This window comes from Mus musculus, chromosome 17 (genome assembly GCF_000001635.26).
Source record: "Mus musculus strain C57BL/6J chromosome 17, GRCm38.p6 C57BL/6J".
Classification (NCBI taxonomy): Eukaryota; Metazoa; Chordata; class Mammalia; order Rodentia; family Muridae; genus Mus; species Mus musculus.
The window spans coordinates 85,917,718-85,932,959 of record NC_000083.6 but is presented as its reverse complement, the minus strand read 5'-3'; the positions used below and the strand labels follow the sequence as shown (position 1 = coordinate 85,932,959).

General features: G+C 48.5%; 1 long non-coding RNA gene across 5 annotated transcripts in view; it reads left to right on the top strand.

Moving 5' to 3' along the window:
* Positions 1–4,358: 4,358 nt before the first annotated feature.
* Positions 4,359–15,242, top strand: part of Gm30117 — a 66,427-nt gene continuing 55,543 nt past the window's right edge. For 4 of the 5 annotated variants that reach the window (XR_877085.1, XR_877086.1, XR_877084.1 and 1 more), the window contains exons 1-3: positions 4,359–4,451; positions 11,019–11,153; positions 11,551–11,714. This is a non-coding gene — a long non-coding RNA (predicted gene, 30117). The remainder of the gene's footprint in view (positions 4,452–11,018; positions 11,154–11,550; positions 11,715–15,242) is intronic. The other variant, XR_003952245.1, reaches the window with a different exon arrangement.

The window sequence follows — 15,242 nt, the reverse complement described above, 5'->3', positions numbered from 1 at the left end:
CCTGCTTTGAAGCGCACAGCCTGGATTATTTAATATAATGGAACAGTGCAACTCGACCCATCAGAGACATAAATTTCCAGGTGTTTTAAATTTGTTTGCCCCGTCAGAATGGTAAATGACGGACAGTAAAACTCGGCCCAGGTCGTGGCTGTGGGAGCAGAGCCCCCCCTCAGGCTGCGCAGGGGCTGCTCTGGGGTGGGCTTGGTGGCCCGGGCAACTGGGGGTTCACCCGAGAGACACCCGGGGGCCAGGCACTCTCCTAGGCCGAAGCCTCTGAAGCCTGGAGAGCGATTCTGCACGCAAGCTGGGCACGGGTCCTGGGCTTTTAGATTGTGGAGTCTCTGGCACCTAAATCTTACCCCAGACATCTGTGCAAAGCAGCCACCAGGCTCTCGGCCCCCCAGGTTAATTGAGGTGTGAGTGCCTGTAACACCCATAACGAGGTTTCTATTGCCCTTGCCAAGTTCAATTACGGTTGCGTCTGCTTTCTGCTTTTTCCAAGATGGCTTGACTCGCTCCCACCCCCACCCCCCAACTACAAAGGGACACGCTGCACAGTAGCCCTTTGCAGAAGGTAAAATATTCCTGTTGCTTTTTCCAGACTCTCCTTTTGAGATGTGTCAGCCTCCATAGCATGGCTGCTGAGGATAGATATTACCGAGAGTGATTCTAGAGAAATCAGATCCTTGGTCTCACCCCATACAAGTCCCTTCACCCTTTTCCCTTCAAAGTAGTAAAGGACGTTGACTTTTTATGAGGTGGGCTCCCTGCCTGCTACTCAGAAACCTACTGTGATCTGTCACTGGGGATGGAGAAGTCATTTCACGGACCGGAAGCCCGTGCTTAGGGAGGGGGAAACCCCAGAAGTCAGCGAGACAGAGGAGATGAAGGAGGCAAAGACCTACTTAGTACCAAGGTGACTGATTATCATTGCCTACCTGTTTTTTACGGGCAGGGCCTTAAACAGGGACGCCTCGGGGACCGATCTCCTAAGGACAGTTACATTTGCACTGAGAGCGTGCTGTTGGCCCAGCACTGCACATGAACATACGGATGTATGTGTATTGGTGGAAGAACAGGGCTGAGGATTAAAACACAGAACTGTGAGGCACGGGGGATCAGTAGCCCTCCAGGAACTTAGCCGCCTTATCAGAATAGGGCACAAAGTCAAGAGTGATGGGTGTTAGTAGAGCAAATGGATGATACAATCCAAGAAGATTGAAGAGAGACAAATCCCCCCTGGAGTCTATTGTGGGGGCGTGGGGGGCGATTGAGGGAGTGTGAGGAGACACAGGGAGAAGCAAGGTACTGATGGGGGAGAGGTAGGATATGAGGACCAGTGAGAGGTCGCATTATGGAGATCACAATGGGGTGGAGTTGGACCCTGGCATTCTCAGAAAGTTGCTGGTCCCCTGTTAGCCCGACTGCTGTGTTTTCAGCCTGCTGTTGCTTCCTGGTGACAAGCCCCCAAAGCAGGAGGGTGTTCAGAGGTCAGTGACTCCAGCTGATTTTCAGAAAGCAGGAAGCAGAGATTAGCAGATCAATTAAGGTCCAGGCAGTCGTCGGATTATAAAGAATGGCTGTTAACTGAAGGCAGGCCCCTGAGAAGGCTGACCACCACAGCTCTGCTAACCCATGTGCTGACCATACAGCTCCGAGAGGCAATGTGAGAAATTCTAGCAGCTCTGCCTCTGCTGATGACAGAAGTGACCGTAAGAAACCTAGGAGGCCACAAGTCAAACAAATAATTTGGTTGACAAATAGGAGTATAAACAAGACCTTGATAAATGTATTTCCTAATAGTTCTCTGTTTATTGACATTAGCTCAGCTCGGTCATTAGCTCTGACATCGCCTATATATACCGCGCAGTATAACATCTATTCATCCTGTGGCTGCCCTGCCCATTTCCCCTGCATGTTTTATGTCTCCAAGGCTCCTGCTTTTGGCTGGGCCATGAGGCCTTGGTTCCAAGAAATTGTGCTGTGCTTACTGAATGAAGAGTAGGTCCCAGAACTTGTTATGGATATGAGTGGAGAAATGAGAGAAACAGGGAGAGCTTCCAATGCCTCGCCTTCCCTCCCATGCTCCTGCTGGGAATCAGGCACTAGCTCTGGTCTCTCTTTCTCTGTTTTTATGTAGATGCCTCTTTGCCTGTTGGTTCTCTATTGTTCTGTCTCTTAAATGAGTGCAGAAGGCGACACTGGGTGGGAATACATACTGGAGGGATGGCCTCTGGGACAAGAATGTGCCTAAGGGTCTTGGCCACAGCTTAAAGTGCTTCTACCTGAGACTATCTCGCATGCTTTGGGGACACGAAGCTTTGCCTCTCATGGCTCAACCTGACAGGTTTGCATGGCCAATCATCAGTTCTTAGCCAGTGGAGCCAAGGACACAGCCTGACCTTGTTGGCAGAATGTGCAGGGGCGCTGTGGTCTCAGGCCAAGATTCTTGTCTGGGGTAGCCTCTTGTGGAGCCTTAGCAACATGGGAGAAAGCAAAGACAGAAGGTTGAAGTTGTAAATGCCAGCTGTATTTTTATTGGTCATCTGCAACTTCAAAGGCTTCCCTACTTTAAAGGAGGCCCAAACAGGTATCCAGTCAGCTCTCTGGGCTCCCAGCCTTGAATGCCTTATTGATTTTCAATGTGGCTTGACTCCCAGGTGGGCAGACTTCAAAATGGTGTGTATTTCCCCCCACCCCTCGCCGTCATGTTTCCATTCCCGTTAGTCTCCATCTCCAGCAAGCTTCTGGGCGGCGGGGTTTGGGAGTGGTTCTGTCTTTGGCTTCTCTCACTTTCTCCTTGGACAGGATTTCAGAGGGCCAAGGGCTGCTTCTGTGGAGTTGTGTCGTAGGGGCTTTGCACGGAGCTGGACCAGATGCTGCCAGGTGTGAAGGACGAGATGTAGTGCTTGCTCTCAAAGAGTTCAAACTAATCAAGCCATCTAGTGGATTCTGAGTGAGGCCACTGTCAATGTGTGGCAGTGATGGAGGTGGAGCCAGCTGCTGAGACCACTTCCTGTTGAACACACACCGTTCAGAAAGGACCTTAACCCACCAAGTGTTTGCTGAGCTATCGCGTTCCATGCCACGAGGAGCATGAATACTTTCTAGCTGCCCACTTTAGGCCAGGTGCTCTGTTCAGCTCATATTTCATGGTAGCTTTACTGAAACACCATGTAAGTTCTATGTGGCTTGGAGAAACCAGTTTTTACCCCCTTTCCACAGGAGGAAACTGGATTGTGTGGGACTTACTAAATTTGTCCAATTTCACTGAACAATTAAGTGAAGACAGACAGAGGCTGTACTGTCCTCATTTCCCTGCCAGCCTGGGATTTGTGTGCCTGAATGTATTGTAGAGAAAAGGGGAGGAAGAAGAGACACTGGAAGACAGCCATCTTGTTCATTGCAGATCATCCACATTCATTCATGTGGAATAAATAAGCAAGATGAGACATACCCATGGATATGACAATAACGGCAAACACTTCCTCAACACCTGCCCTAGCCCGGACTACGGAAGTGTTTCACCGGGGTTAACTAATCCCCATGGAGAAACTGAGGCACAGAGGGTTGGGTTTCTCTCCCAAAGGAACATGGCTGGGAGTACCAGATTGGAGATTCAGATACTGGGTGTATCTTACAATCCTTGGTTGAGTTTCAGACCTGCTACAGAAAGGTACCAGCAGTATGGATTGACTGATGACTTCTGACAGGAGTTCTGTCACCTGTTCCTTCATAATTAACCTCTAGACAGTTGTGAGGCAGTGGCCAGGCTCTAGTGTCACCCCCTTTGATAGATGAGAAAGAGAGAAAGAGCAAGTGAGAATCCAGAGTTACCCTGACCACACCCTTGAAAGGACTTTCTCTACTATGAGAAGAGAAGAGCCCTAGCTAGCCGCAACAGCGAACACATCTTTGAGCAGAAGAATCTTATCTATAAACTTGGGGCACACTGGTCTAAGAAGTCTCCCAGGCAGGCCGACTGTGTGCCTTCTGTGTGCTCTGGACACAGTAAATTGGGAAAGACATTTTTTTTTTGCATATGAAAGAAAGAGGTAAGGGTAAGCTGGGCCCAGCTCCCAGGAGTCCCCAGTACCCTGGCACAGATGGGCCTTCTGCTCAGCAGACAGCCTGGCCCAGCCATGGAAAAGGAGAGGCCTTTGAAGTCACAGGCCACCAATAACATTGCAGCTGGTAGCAGAAGCTCGCAGGGCTCCATTTTACACTGCCAGAGGCTAAGCCAATGCTGACAGGGTTGGAATGTGCCCTGGACTCCCCTTTCTTGTGCAAAGAGTCACTAGGGTGCCTCCAACCCTGGCTACTCTGTCACCCAATCAATCAATGCTACAGTCAAAGTCCATTATTTACCACGGTGGGGCAAGGACAGTTTGCAGTAGCTCTAGCCCTAAGACAGACACATGTGCAGGACACAGCCACGGTAAAGGCTGCAGGTGAGTCCAGGCTGGGCTGTGAGGGGCCAGGCAATAAGGCCAGGAGAAGGGGACAGAGTGGGCACGGGTGTACTTCATATGTAGTAAATGGGGTGTGGTGGTACATGCCTGTACTGCGAGCTACTCAGGGGACAGAGGCCAAAAGATTATGAGTTTGAGGCAGCCTGGTCTACCTTATCTCAAAGGGATAAAGGAAGCTGGGGAAGGGGCTCAGTGCTGAAGCTCACAAGTGTGAGGACCAGAGTTCAGATCCCCAGAAACCCCCATAAATGCCAGGGTTGCGTGGCGTTCCACCCATACTTTGGAAGGCAGAGGTAGAGAATCCGCAAAGCCAGCTAGCTGGTAAAACCTACCATGTCGAGAAGTTCTAGGTTTGACTGAGAGTCCCAGGTAACGATTAACATGAGTAGGGCCTTCAGTGGACAGGGAGCAGTAAATTAGTAAATATGCCTGATTGGATAGTGAGGGAAAACGTCTTTAAATCTGGGATTACAAAACATATTCGGCCAGGGGAAACTCCATTTCCTTTAAAGTAGTTACCTTGCCAAGTCAGCATTCCCTGAGACTTTTGAGCTTTGCAGGAAGCTCTGCTTTGTTCCAAAAGGAACTTGGCATGCTGGTCAGGGAAGGCCCCATCACCTAGTGGGACTCTCTGAGTTTAGACGAGAGATCGCATGCTGCCTGAGGTTGGGACAACTGGCAGACGGTTACTGTGTGGGAATCATTCTACTGTATGAACTGAATCATATGGGAAGGCAAAGTCAACCTTTTCATTAGGTTAGCTGTCCCGGGAGAGCAGAGGGCAGGGGTAGGGTGGCATACTGATCTCTTTCCTGAAGCCTGAACTAAATGGGAGGTGGGGGGAGTTCAGTTGACGTGGAGCCTTGCTGGATCGCAAACTAACTAACCACTTCTGTTCCCCAAACTGAAGCCGGGGTTGGTGGCATTTAAGTAGCTGTTGACTTAGCAAAGGCTTGGGTTTGTGTTCTGGCACAATGGTGGTGAGCCCACGGGGGAGGATGGCTTTGAGGGCTTCCTTCCCACCGACAGCTGGTTTCTCAGCGCTGCAAGGCAATTGCTGCTAATCCGAGAGCATTGGCAGAGGCCAGCAGCCGGCACCTTCGGGAACACTCTGTGGGTTTGAGGCTTATGAATATGTGAAAGCTTTAGGTGTGGGGAGTCTTTTCTTGTAGAACTGGGAATCCAACCCAGGGCCTTGTGCAGGCTGGGCAAGTGCTTTACCACTGAGCCACACCCCAGCTCTATATGAACGTAAGTGGTAGTTTTTGTTTTGTTTTATAAATGAGGTGTGGCCGGAAGATGATACATCTCAAATGTATTCTTAAAAATTATTGACAAAAGGAACCGTAAGCCTGGCCTTAAAATAATCGTGTTCAGTCTTGAATTCGTGCCTGGGCTTCTGATGTTGCTGCATCGGAGGAAGGACCCTGCGAAGCTGAGCAGTTCTCTTCTCTGACCGCTCAGACATAGGCAGGGATGACGGTGCGCACGGGTGAGGGTCCCAACAGCACAGACAGCTTTAAGTTGTTGGAAACAGAACAGTAGGGTTTTCTCCTCAGGACATCAATTACACTCTTACTTATTTGCTGTGGACTTAGATAATGCTAGGTGAGTAATCTTATATATTGCTTTTGTTACTCTGCTTTTAAGTCCTAACAGTGTGAGGATCCTCTCTTACTTGACTGTTCTCTCAGATACCAGGCTAGAGGGTGGATATCGTACTTCATCAAACGGAGCTCATAAGTCTGGACATTAGGACTATCTTTCCCTTTTTTGATAATTTAAGTTTTTGACAATTTCATACATATGTATATATAGACACACACACACAAACAAATGTGTATTATAATGTATCATAAACAGTTCCTTCCACCAGGGTAACCTTCCTTATCTACCCCACAGTCCACTAACTTCCTTTTCATTTCATGTCTTATTTTTATGTGCTTTTTGTGCAGTGTCTTGTGTGGGTAGGCGTACAGTCTGTGTCCATTCTTAAATCAGCCATGTCAGAGCTGGAAGATGTTTCAAAGGGTTTCTCCCCAGTTTCTAGGTCTTGCCATCTTTCTGGCCCCTTTTCAGTGATGTTCCCTGGACCCAGTTTAGGACGGGACTCTCGGCAGCCATTTCGTCTCTGCATCTGACCAGTTAGGACTCTGTATTAATAACTGTCACCCATTGCAAAAAAAAAAAAAAAAAAAAAAAAAAAAAAAAAAAAAAAAGCTTTACTGGCCAGAGTGGACAGCTGTGCTAGTCTAAAAACACACATATTTAGAAGACAGTATTTATTTAGCTTCATGTCAGTGGTTCTGTCCAATGACTTATACCATCCTCAGCCCTAGATCTGTTCTTAGTGCATAGTGCCGGGAACCTATTTCTTCCTAGGAGAAGGCCTCTGTCTAATGAGAGAGTGGTTGCTTGCATATTGCCTGGCAGGCCCAGACTGTAGTCGTCGGCATCCAGAGCTAGACAAGATGACTGACACCTCTCTCTCCTAGCAGCCATGGCTCCATGCACAGTAGCCAGCAGGAAGAAGGCTTCCATCTTAGCTCCAGACTGATTCATCTGTATGCTCATGTCCAGTGTGTGTGGTCAGCAATGCCATCCAGTTCTGGTGTATTTCCCAAGAGCCATGACAACAGCCTTCATTGTTCTAAAAACCTCTGGGTGTGTGCTGGGGACTCTCTCTGGCCAGTAACTCACCGGGAGCTATCCCACCCCTAGCACCGGGATTTTGGTTTAAGATACATTCCCATTCTTACCTATTTTTAGAGGTTTTAAAAAATTAACTAAATCTCATAGTTGCTGCATTATTTAGTATGTCTTTCTTTGGCTTTTTCCTGTATCGTAAGTGCTGGTTGACACCCCACCCCTGTTTAACCCTTTCTAGTCCCAGTACTTCCCCACTCCACTCTCCTAGCACATGTGTTCTCCCATCCTTCCCTCAAGCACCCTGACCACCCATGGCTCTTTAACTTATATTACGGTAGGTACGTTTCTTCCAGTGGAAAGCGTTGGCTGGTCAGAAGCTTCTGTGGTGTGACAGTTTCCCTCCTGTTGTTCACAAGGTTCTGGCTGGCCTACCATCTTTGAATGCACCCATTTTTCCCACTCCTTCTGTGTGCCAAGCTAGCTGTCACTCATTTCCATCCCAGGATGGGTGGGCTCAGGCCTGCTCTCCTTTGTTTCGTGGAGATCCTCAAACTGTGGTTTCTCATGTGTTCCCTTTGCCACACAAGAAGACAGGGTACGTTCTCCTGTCCAGACTCTGCCTTCACCATCTCTTCCTGACCTCAGCAGAGGCCTAGGGGTAACCAACTATCAGTGTGCCATCTTGGAAACTGAGCCTCATTGTCCAAGATGGCTCAGTGGGCCCATCTACCTCCCTCAGAAGTCCCAACTTGTCTGTCAGGGAAGGGACACAGAAAGAAGGGAAATCTAGGACCTGAGCACATAGGACAGCAGGACTTGACAGCCACAGGAGCTCACAGACAGCTGTCACAGTCCCTTCTCCAAGGAACAGTCACCCCCTGGGACCTCCCGGTCACTCTGACCTCAGAGACCCTCTGTTTTTACCAGGCAAGCTTTCTGATGGCAGAGTCATTCTTGTTTTTTGCAGATATTTAAAAAGTATAATAATAACAACAACAACAACATCGTGTAGCCTCCAAGAAAAGAGTAAGGAGCCCACATGGATATTTGGGATAAACAATGTCCACATTCCTCTGTGTGTTTGCCTCAGGGTTGAGATCTTTTAAATGTGCAGTCGGCTTTAACAATGATCATAAAGTTTCTCTACTCAGTTACATCTCAAGTATTCCAGTGGCTGAATGTTATTTATATTTAGAACATTCTAGAACTTTCTTTCACATTTCCCATTCATTACAGAGTCTGCTGGCTCCTTTATGTACGGTATTTCTCCCATCAGTTTTTACAAGTAGTTCAGAAGAAAAGCTCTATCACGGTAGCCAGTATAAAAGACCATTGCTTGGAAGCCATCTGCCACTGGCCAGTTCCCACAGAGCAGGGATAGAGACTAGTTAAATATGCAAATACCTGTGATTGAACCCTTTGACCCTGTCTCACATAGTAAGGGGGCATTGCAAGTAGGTTTCAGGTAAGGATTTAGAGCCAAGAGAGTACCTAAGAGTCTCCACTTGAGTCCTGTGCAGTCACCAATGTCCTTCTTAGAGGGAGACACAAAATTCAGAGTTTCAGAGGGTGGAGTGGCTGCAGAAGCCAAAATGGAGAAGGAAATATTTGAGAATGGTACACTATTGACTTTGAAGATGAAGAAAGGTGACACAAGCCAAGAAGGACATCAGCCTCCAAGAGTTTCAGAAGTGACAGTCCCAGGACCCACATGTTGTCCTCTCACTTCTCTATGTGTGTAGTGATGTGCCTCTCCTATGAAATAACAAATTAAAATGTAATAAGGATACCTCAACTATCTACAGTGCTCTCTCAGACATGGTCCCTCTGAGAACTGTGGTAACGTTTCCCCTGCACTGGCCCTTGTCTGTCCCTTGTGAGTCCTGTGGTGAGTCACAGCCACAGGTTAGCCCACTTGCACTGCACCAGGCCCTCAGGTGAGGATTTGCCAGCTGACAGTTGCCCCATGCTGGTGAGCATGGTCAGCTGAAATCCGAACCCACACCATACACAGAGTAATGCAGTTCTCAGGAAATGGATGATTTATTTATTTTCAGCCTAAAGTTTAAACACTTTAATGTACCTCCCAAGATGTTTACCTGGCTCAGAAAAGTGCAAGGAACCCACAGAGCACTCAAGAGCCAACTGCCTCTGGGACCCACCTGCAGGGAGCTAGCCTCCTGCAGGGAGCCAGCCTGCTCCCCCCAGTGCTGAAGGAATGACAGAGAAAATGAAAGCTAGGGAAAATGGCATCAGAATTATCCTTGGGGATGGCTTTGGGGCGGTTACCCCAGATGCCGGTGGGTGAGTGCGAAGGGCAGGTGCTTACACTTGCTGGGGATGGGGAAAAGGAAAACCCGGTTCAAATTTGCTAAAGTGTTGGCGGCACACGCTGTCTGAGGCTTTGTTTTAGTAAGAGTCACTAGTCATAAATAAATAGGTTACTGCTGGAAAATCAGTGCCTTCTTTATTTGTTTAAGTGTTGATGTTTTCAAGGTTGGGTTGGAAAGTCTGATATCACTTCCTGCTGCTGCAAGATTCTCTTCCTGAGTCCATTCCACTCTCTTACCTGGGTCTCACCCACTAACATTCACCTGGCAGATTTGCTAGTAGCAGGTCTGGGGCTCACTCACTGGTCACAAGTGTATTGTCTACATGCAGGATGCCCATTAGCCAAATCACAGACTGCTGTGAGACTCGAGACTTGAAGTCCAGATGCATCTCTGCATTCGTGTGTGTGTGTGTGTGTGTGTGTGTGTGTGTGTGTGTGTGTGCACCTTGCTTAGGTGTGAGGACCTATGCTGTGATGGGGGTCATCACTGTGGAGGCAGAAATGCTTTTTTAAAATCAGTTTCCCTAGACAGTAAGAGAGCTCAGCCATGCCTCCCTTGTCCCCCTGTCCTTCATGAGTGAGATTCTTTGACTCCTTTGTACCTCCAGGCCCTCAAGCTGGTCCATCTTAGTCTAGTGCCTTACTGGGCTTGCTCATGGCTTGGTTTCATTCTCAGGAAATCAGGCAGAGAGAAAAAGCAACTAGATACAATTTTTTCATCCTGAATTGAGACGACAAAATGTGTATCCGTTCTGGTAATAGACATATGCACCGCCATGCCCTTTGTGCACACGGTGGCCGGTACATTCCAGACTGTCTGCTTCTTCGTAAGCGCCTTTTGTTTGTTTGTAGGTGTGGAGGCATCAACCCAGGTTCCGGTTTCGAGACCTGCATTTCCTGTTGCCTCTCATGCTGTTGGTGTGGCTTTGTCGTGGCTTAGCAGTGAGCCTGTCTGACCTGCGCCACTTCTCTTGGCCCTCACTACTCCTGCTTTTAGGTCCCTGTGTTTCAGGCTTGCATCCTTGACATTCTTGTGGGGCTTCTTTCCCCATCCCTTACCTTTATATCTCATAAGTTGCTGCGTCTTTAACCATTTCCTGATCTCACCCTCCACCCCATCCCGTGCCTTCCTCTTTTAAAATCTCTGTGTGTATGTGTCCCTGTGTGCTTGTGTGTGCCCATGTATGTGTCCATGCCTGTGTGCATGCCTGGATACTGTGAATGTAGCTGCAGACAGATCAGGGCACTTGTGAGCTCAGAGGTTAATCGTGGTGCAGGGCTTCATCTTCCATCTTGTTTCTCACTGCTTATGCCAGGCTAGCTAGCTTTCGGGGACTCTTCTGTCTCTGTCCTCACATGTCCTGGTAGGAGTGCTCGAATTATAGACATGCTGCCCAGCTTCTGTCTTGCTTTTTCACCTGCCATGACACTCGAATAATTGCTATTACTTAGCTGGTTACCCGCTTCGAGTCAATCACCCTGAGATGTTGGTCTTCATCCCCAACTTGACTAGATTTAGAATCACGTAGGAGGTACACATCTAAGCACATCTGTGGTGTTTTCAGATAAATTCAACTGTGTAAGGAAGATCCAGTTACATGTGGGCAACGGCAGCCAATGGGCTGGGGCCTGAGAATCAGCATTCATCCGTTTCTTGACTGTGTGACAGCCTGAATCCAACCTCAGTGTGCCTCTGTCAGGTATTTTTCTCAGTGTGAATCTGCACTAGTGCCTGACTCTCACCCATCTCTTCCTGCTCACAGCCTGCCCCCCTTCAGTACTGCATGGGCTTTGGGGGTCCATCTCCCCACTGTCGCTCCAGTCCACCCACCCAGTATCACTGCCTCTCCCAGGTGACTCTAAGCTGCTCCAAACACCTCAGGTCTGTTCTTGTCTGCGTCACCCCCCAACCCCCAGTGTGTCCAGCAGAGTTCCCCTCCGCTTGGCCAGCTTCATAAACATTTGCTGAGTTGAGCTAGCTCCCACCTGGCCTGCTGCCAGGCTGAGAGTTGGAGAAATTAAACAGCTTGCACCAGGTGGGAAACTATGCTCACAGCCCCCAACACATAATGCGACCTTTCTTTCCATTCCTTCAAGATTAACAGGATAGCTGGAAGTCCCGCTGGCCATCGGACACTCGTTCATTAGGTGCTAACTATGTGTCAGGCACTGGGTACTGGGATGCGATGGTGAACAAGACAGCCACAGACCAGCTCTCCTTGGAAACTGAGCTCAGAGGTGGAAACCAACCTAAATAAACGGTAATTAGGTGCTACTAGGGGAGGCTGCATGGGGTGTTAGGCTAGGACCATAGAAAAGGGCCATCTGACCTGGGCTAAAAGCTTTCCTGATGCTCTGCTATTCAAAAGTGTCTGTGGGAGAGAACCAAGAGAGGAATGGGTTTTCAGGCCCCGGGAACAGCAGTTTAAATGCCCCAGAACAGGAAATACCAGGCATGGAAAGGGGGCCAAGGTGCTGTAGACACTAACAAGAAACAAGGGTGGCTAGGGTCATATGTAATGGCAGACCTAGAGGTAAGAGAACCGATGAAGAATGGACAAACAAGAGAGGGCAGGGGGACAAGTGGGGAGATACCTAGAGTGCACAGAGAGGAGAAGACAGAGCTCCGAGGTGAGAGGACGCAGAGGAGCAAAGGAAAGAGTAGGCACCCACTCCTGCCCTTTCCCAGGAGGGCACTATGCAGTGTGAGTTCACACATCGAAGCTAAGTGTCACACCTTTTTCTGGATGCTAGTGTGGAAAGACAAGTAAGTGTGCATGCGAAGCCTGCCTAGCACCTGGAGGTCCGACCTCACCCCTACCCTGCTCCTGCTCACACTCCTGCTCACACACTGTGTGACCTGCAGGGGACTTGAGGCCTTTTGTTTTTCATTTCCTGAATCATATAGTGGAGTTGGTAAGGCCCCATCGAGGGTTCCAGGAAGACCCTTTTAAACAGGATTCTAGACATCCCCTGAAGAACGACTGTTAACTATCCTCTTCTTGACGATGTCCGTGCATGCATGGAAATGCTAAGAGAGAGAAGAAGGTCTGTCAGCAGCTGGAGGGAGTCGTTGCAGACCAGGTCTAGCGAGGTGGATGGACGAGCCCTGTGAGCGGGGAAGAGGGCAGCCAGCGCTCATTGGATTAAGAGTGTAGAAAAGCAAACGTGTTCGAATCTTAAACACATCATAATTTTAAGCATCCACAAGTGTTTAAAAAGTGTTAGCTGCTATGAGCACATACATCCATTTACTAGTTAAACATCATAACCTGTTTCTTTTCTAAACACATGGGCAGGAGAACAGAACACGGGTAACATGTTAAACACACTGACATGTTTACAATGTGTTGCAAGAAGGTGTTTAACTTTTTGTGCTCCAAAGCTAAACACTTTGGAATTAGAGGGTTGGCTAATTCCACCTCCATTTAGCTCATACCGACTGGTCCCCTCGGCTTTGGACTGAGCACCTTTGAGGAGTGGCCCAACCCTGCAGAAGTAGGCGATCCCCGTGATGGCCTTCCACAGGAGCAGGCAGAAAGACTCATTGCAGAACCCCAGGGACCACGCAGTGTGGTTCAGAAAGCACATCTTAAGAAGACTTGGTCCTCAACCTGTGACTCGCTGCACCCCATTCTTTTGTCGGGTGAGTGAGAGCAGTTTCTGCTCTCTAGTGTTAGCTCCTGTCTGCTGGTAGGGCTTTTGCAGAGGCCTCAGACATGCGGACATGAGGACATGCAGACATGCGGACATGCGGATATATGGACATACACCAGTTCAGTTTTGGTGTCTCCTCCATACACACACAGACCTTGACAAGGAAATAGGACCCCAGAAACTACCAGGAAACAAGACTAAAACAAACTCTGTGTGTGTGTGTGTGTGTGTGTGTGTGTGTGTGTGTGTGTGTGTGTAGCGGAAGGGGTATCCAGTGAATCTTCTCTCCTATGGTTTCTGTAATAAGTTATATTTGGTGCCTCACAAATGGCTTTCTTCTACTTTTGTGAGGTCACGATCAAGCTGTCAGTAGGACCGATTCCTTGGAGAAACTCTGGAAATAGTGAGTGCCTTCTGCTTCCCCAGTTCCCAGAAGCCCTCTGCAACCCTTAGCTTGTGGCCCCTTTGATCTTCAATATCAGCAATTACCAGTCAAGTCTTTTTCACGCTGCGTCCTTTGACCTCTTCTCTTGCTTCTATCTTTCACTTTCAAGCACATTTGTGATGATTTGGGGCTTACCTGGACAATCTACAGTTATGTTTTCTGGGAAACATAACACAGTCACGACTTTTAGGTGGTGTCTGTGCCTGTCGCAGGCAGTTGGACTGACAAAATATGAACCGTGCTCAGATGCCAAGAGCACACAGTGGCTGTGCAATGAGGGAGCCCGAGGATGGCCACTGATGGCAGGCATTTCGGAACCCTTCTCCAAAGCTCTAGAGCTCTAGACCAATGATTCTCAACCTTCTTTTTTAATGTGCATTGGTATTTTGCCTACATGTATGTCTGTATGAAAGTTTCAGATCTTGGATTACAGACATCTGTGAGCTGCCATGTGGGTGCTGGGAATTGAACCTGGATCCTCTGGAAAAGCAGCTAGATGCTCTTAACTGCTGAGCCATCTCTCCAGCCCCCGGTTCTCAACATTCTTAATGCTGAGACCTTTAATATATTTCTCATGTTGTAGTGACTCCCAACGATAAAATTATTTTTGTTACTACTGTTATGAATTGTAATATCTGTTTTTTTTTATAGTCTCAGGTGATCCCTGTGAAAGGCAACCCACTGACTGAGAAGCCCTGCCCTAGTGGTCAGCTGGCATCCCTGAGTAAGAGCTAGCTCCTCTGAGGGGGTCTAGCTCCTCATTCGCAGGGCCTGCTTTCAAGTGCTAGGAATTACTAAGATCTAAAGACTTGGGATGCAGATATTGGTGAGAGGTGCTATTCTGCATGCCATGAGGTATTGCTGAGAGAAGGAGGAAGAAAAAGAATAGGAGGAAAGAAATTACACCGAGTCACTCTCATCTGAAGTCTGATTGCACCCAGGATAAAAGACCTTCTCGGACAATTACCGGATGGTCTGGGAGAGGGAGCCAAAGGGCAGGGACTGCTAGATGGCTCTAGAAGCCATTTAGAGATTTGCACATTGCTGCTATCCTAAATCCTACTTCCTCAGTTAGGACACGGGCAAACAGAAGTGCACCTGCAGACTGGCCTTTGCCAAGTAGAGAAGCCTCAGGTGTTATAACTGAGGACTAGTATGTGCAGACTCCAAGCAAGGAAGATCATTTTTCATCACTGGCCATCGCAGAGGCCAGCGGGCAGGGCTGCTGTGAGGACCCTGACATGCCCAGGTGTATGCCCTAGCCTGCCATCATTCGGACAGGCTAGACGATGATGCAGTATAAGGGAGGAGTGATTTACTCTGGCTCACAGTTTCAGACCTTTCAGCCCGAAACCATGTGGCCCCATTGCTTTTTACCTGAGGTGGGGTAGACTACCATGGTGACAAGGACATATGACAGAGCAGTGGAAAGACAAGGGACCAGAGACAGAGGCATATCCCAAGTGACCTGCTTCCTCTAGCCAGATCTGGTCTAAGATTTCCTCCACTTATCAAATTAGGAATTTGTGACTTCATCCCCCAGTCACATCAGAGTTCTCCAAGTCTAATGAGCACTCGGTGACTGGATCCATGAGCTGAGGACTAAACTCCAACACTCATGCCTTTTCACAGAGGGGCTGCCATCAAGCCTGTACTTCCTGCTGATAAGTTAATCTACACAGAATAC